Source organism: Bradysia coprophila, unplaced genomic scaffold, assembly GCF_014529535.1.
Source record: "Bradysia coprophila strain Holo2 unplaced genomic scaffold, BU_Bcop_v1 contig_250, whole genome shotgun sequence".
Classification (NCBI taxonomy): domain Eukaryota; kingdom Metazoa; phylum Arthropoda; class Insecta; order Diptera; family Sciaridae; genus Bradysia; species Bradysia coprophila.
Window position 1 is genome coordinate 382289 of NW_023503512.1, and position 5391 is coordinate 387679.

At 34.9% G+C, this 5391-nt stretch overlaps 1 long non-coding RNA gene across 1 annotated transcript; it reads right to left on the minus strand.

Moving 5' to 3' along the window:
- Positions 1 to 1276: 1276 nt before the first annotated feature.
- LOC119078373 lies at positions 1277 to 5149 on the minus strand. The gene is made up of 3 exons (XR_005088008.1): positions 4622 to 5149; positions 2917 to 2922; positions 1277 to 1394 (listed from the first exon to the last, which is right to left on the minus strand). It is a non-coding gene; the product is annotated as an uncharacterized LOC119078373 (long non-coding RNA).
- Between the last annotated feature and the right edge of the window lie 242 nt (positions 5150 to 5391).

Genomic DNA, 5391 nt, shown 5'->3' on the forward strand with positions numbered 1-5391 from the left:
TCATTTCGATAACGACTGTTACCGACGTAGAAGCATCCTTCATTTCGACTCTAAACGTTCAAATAGATCGAAATTATTCCTAACGACATTTGAAAAATTGAATTTACATCTTCTTGTTGGCAATAGATGCTTCTAGTGAAACTTTTAGTTCATGAATTTGATTTTCGAGCACCTTAACTTTTAGCAGGTTTTCGGCCAAAAGAGTTTCTCTGTGTGAGTAGAGTGGGTGTAGTTCTATACATAAAATCGATTCAAATTTTTCCTTACTTCTCTTCATGACCAGCTTGCAGAACTTTCAAATGATGTTTCAGTTTTTCATTTTCTCGTTGGAGTGCTAGGAGAGAGTAGCATTTCTTCGAATCGTTTCGTTTTGGCCTAACGGAAGAATTTTCCTTGCCTGGATTTTCCATGATTTCGGAATATTTTAAAGAGATTTGAACAAGGTTATAATTCTTTGAAGTTGAAAACTTATTCAGGAGGAGCTTTAAGATAACACCTTCAGTTAGAGGGGGTGTCACATCCCTTATTTGAGCTCGCTCCAGTCCCTGGCTCAAACATACGACACTCCACTGAGGAAACCTGGGAATCCGAAGTATTTACCAAGGGCCGCAAGTCCTCACCGGCCGACGGCTGAAACGGGACTGTCGTTTATTGTTACTAAAATTTCCAAGAAATTGTCGGATGTGAGAGATCCAAAAAAGCTGTATGTGAGAGATACAGCAACCAAACAAAAAACGAGTTTGTAACAAGTGACGAAGAAGTGTATGTGCGCTCGTACAATTGAAATGATTGCTCATTTCAGTTTGTGTCGTACTGATATGCACATGGTCATCGCAAGACATAGGTGCACTGATGAGGTGTGATACACCGAAATCAGCATTGTTTGTCCTTGTTGTTCGTCCACTTTGATTGTAAACGGTAATCCGTTAACAAAGTGCAATTTTAGTGTTCAACTAAGGTTTTTTGCGATTGACTTCATGTCAGTCACTCGTTTAGACATAGCCAGTAGTGTAATTTATCAAATGGCATAGCCATATTTTCTAGTCAATTCAAAGTTTGTTAATTTACCAAGTTTTGATTTCAACAAGGTAAACAACAAGTCATTAGTGAACCGTTTTATTTTGTAATTTTTTTTTGTATTTTTCTATTTGTTTATCAGCCTGAAGATGGACATGGACAAATCATTAGTACGAAATATATTCAATTCAATTCAATTCAACTTTATTTATCACAGGACAAAAAGGAGAAACCTTGTACAAATATACTTACGATTAAATTCACACTATAAAACTCTCTCTATCAACACAATGGAAAGAAAAAACCAAATTAAAACGAGAAACATTAAAAACACAAAACTACTTCAATGCGGCAATAAATGAGAAAATAATAACATACTATGTGTAACATGCAAATATGGTCATGATCGTAGTTAATTTATTTAATACAGATACCAAATGTCATGTGGAATGCGTGGAACGCGAGTGCTTGGAGAAACAGCGACTGCTACGCAATTGACATCTGATTGTTTTTTTGTTGATTTGTTGGTTTTGTCGAGTGCTTTTCAATTTTAACATTTTCTTTCGCTTTGGTGTAACAAGGACTGAAACAGCTTCTAGTTTTGTGTTAAAATTGTTTCAAAGTCTTCTAAATTTTATAGGTTTCAGATGTGTTCGTATATAATAAGCCCTAATTAGGCCGTTAAATCGTGAATTTTGCTTTGTGTTTGAGTGATTTGTTTCCGTACAGAACTCATTCTGTTCTTTTCTTTTTTAAAAGAAAAATTCAATTAATTTGATAATACAGTAGGCAAAGTATCTAAATTAATAATTTTCCATTAATTCGTCACAACTTTTAATTCATAATTCAATCCTGAAAATTCGTCAATCTAAAAATACACTGCTCGTTCGCATTCACATCCGCAATCAACAAACGTCAAACGGTTTTCATTGTCTCATTAGATTTTTTTGTGAAAATGTTTTTTTGCCTACCTATTAAACCAGAGCTCTCAATATTTCCGAAATTGTTTCATTTCGAATAAGGAAAGTGCTCTTAAAATCAACAAATCGAAAACAAAAAACAATGTTTTTATTCTTGGAGTTATTTTCAGGAAAGTTATGATCCGCAAGTGTCGGATATCGATTTTTTTAAATAAAACTTAGATTTACTGATCAAAAACAGTTAAAAAAACTTATATAAATTGCTCTTCGCTTGTTCGATACTGTTTTCAATTCATTCTCATTTAAAATGTGTTTTGACTACTTATCTACTCGAAAATAAAGAAATATCAGGAATTCCTAATAAGTTGCAGATGTTTTCGATTCAAAAGTTTTTTCCCTCTATTTCAATGGATCTTTATTTTAATATTGAATAATAGAAGGCTTCTGTTAGCCGGGCTCACTGAATATCTTTGAATTTTGACCTAATCTCTTTTTATCTACAGAAATTCTTATCAAGTCACTTTGGAGGAACTATTTCAGCAACCCCTTCTTAATAAGATTTAAAAAAATCCATTAGTCGAAAAGAGAAATCTGATAAATTTTGTATTGATATTCTTGAAATAAGTACGTTACTTCAGTTAATTCATTCTTTATTTGGTTTTTCGTTGCTTTTTTTAGAAAAATACCTTGCAGTGCTGCTTGATAATTTATTAATCCAGTGGGGAATAATATCCCTCACCTATGGCATTATGTAATAAATCTCATATTTCTATCTCCGAAATGCTGCGTAAATGTCGAACATTAACAAATTTGGATAATTGAAAAATATCAGAAAATGTGAGTGTAGAAAATGGCTTGACTACTACACCTCGTAGGCTTATCTCAAATCTTAATAAAATTCTAAGCTCTAACCGTAGCTCAACTTTTTTTCGTTAAACATATTCTTTGGTTTTTCTGTCAGAAGGATGTGCTATGTGACAATTAACTAAAGTAGGTTGATTTCTTGGACTATAGCGGTGGTTTGTAAATAAAAGACGTTAGTTTACGCAATATTTCGAGCTTCGGCTTTGCTCTTCATCAGGCTCTTTTGACTACTAATTACATTACTGAAAATCAACAAAAATATGAAGCTAAGACTACTAACTCCTCTCCACATGCATATTACAAATGTTTTGTAGCTTTGACTTTAATTTAGCCAACGGCGAAGAAACAAAATCCAACATGTGTCAATAAACATCAGACGCATCTTCATTGCATTTTCGTTAGTAATTTGAAGGACACCACGAGTGTAATCGAAAATCATTGAAATAGGAATAGCCTGAAACCTGATATGATCTGGATCAGATCTGATAGATTTTGACTTGACCTGATTTGTGTTGAACCTGAAAATACAGACCTGAATTGATTTCTATCAGACCTATTTCGCAAATTATTTTAACAACATCTTGAGAAATTTGTTACTTCTATTATGCAGATATCCTCCGTGAAACTACGAAACGAAAATTACGATTTTAGAACTCAGCGGCAAAGGAAACTAACAAGAATTATGCAATTGAATCAGGTCAATCCTGGTTATTTCAGGTTAAATTTAAAACATGTCAGGTCAGATCAGGTTTTTGATTTTCATGTTAAAAACCTACCTATTCCGAGGCATAAGTGGTTTGTAGTGTGGCCAAGCTAATTCACTGACTGAAAACAGCATGGTTGCCTCACCTTTTTAAGTACAATCTTCAAAACAACCTTCAAAAGAAATCTTTAACTATTTGATTTTCCACATAAACTACATAGTTTTCTGAAACTTTGCCTAAATCTTTTGCCGATCCCAAAATGCATTCCAATTTGCTGTAAAGATCTTCGCATCATCAATTAAATACAACAGCCGATTGAATTGACGATTCAAAGCTTAGAGTATGGTTAGTCTAAGATTCAAAGGCTTGCGTAGCACAAATTTCCTGAAAATAACTCCAAGAATAAAAACATTGTTTTTTGTTTTCGATTTGTTGATTTTAAGAGCACTTTCCTTATTCGAAATGAAACAATTTCGGAAATATTGAGAGCTCTGGTTTAATAGGTAGGCAAAAAACATTTTCACAAAAAAATCTAATGAGACAATGAAAACCGTTTGACGTTTGTTGATTGCGGATGTGAATGCGAACGAGCAGTGTATTTTTAGATTGACGAATTTTCAGGATTGAATTATGAATTAAAAGTTGTGACGAATTAATGGAAAATTATCAATTTAGATACTTTGCTTACTGTATTATCAAATTAATTAAATTTTTCTTTTAAAAAAGAAAAGAACAGAATGAGTTCTGTACGGAAACAAATCACTCAAACACAAAGCAAAATTCACGATTTAACGGCCTAATTAGGGCTTATTATATACGAACACATCTGAAACCTATAAAATTTAGAAGACTTTGAAACAATTTTAACACAAAACTAGAAGCTGTTTCAGTCCTTGTTACACCAAAGCGAAAGAAAATGTTAAAATTGAAAAGCACTCGACAAAACCAACAAATTAACAAAAAAAACAATCAGATGTCAATTGCGTAGCAGTCGCTGTTTCTCCAAGCACTCGCGTTCCACGCATTCCACTTGACATTTGGTATCTGTGTTAAATAAATTAACTACGATCATGACCATATTTGCATGTTACACATAGTAAATGAACATAAATGAACAAAAACTTACTCCAAGGTGCTACCAGACACTACGTCCAAGAACATTTAACATACGATGAATCGGAACAAAATAGTCCAAAAACGGATTTTCCCAATCATAGAGCCGACAAGCAAGCCCAATCCGTACAAACCGATCGAGAACGACTTTAGTGAGGACGAAAAAGATCCAGACACGCGTCAGAAAACCTGGACAGGGAGTTAAGCATTTTCACACCGACAGGAATCGTATTATAGTCAGCGACGGTTCTAACAAAGAACGACCTGTTGTACTGGGCAGAAACATGCCTCGGAATAGCATACTGACGACTACGCCCAGACCTTCCATCAGCCAGCTTATCGAAGAGAAACTTCGGTTCCCTACAAGGCCATGCATAAACGAGCAGCGACGACGCTTCAGATACGTCATAATTTCACAACCTAACAATCCTTCAACGTGATCCCGAGTACTGTCGTAGCGCCTCAATCCATACACAAAACGCACACAGGCACTAAAAGCTCACTCCAACGACCGAGCATCAGCGGCCGACAAATTTGTAGAATAAACCGAGTCACAATACGTAAAGGCCGGCAGTACAAGAGACTTAATCAGCATCATCCGAATCTTACGAGAGAAAACATGGCCTTGATGCCAGAGACTACGAAATCTAGCAAATACCCTGGAATAGATCAAGCACACCTGGTCTCTGAATGTCAGTCTTTTGTCCATGACAAGTCCTAGGTTCAGAACCTTGTCTGCATATGGAATGACTACACCACCTAGCAGGACGGTG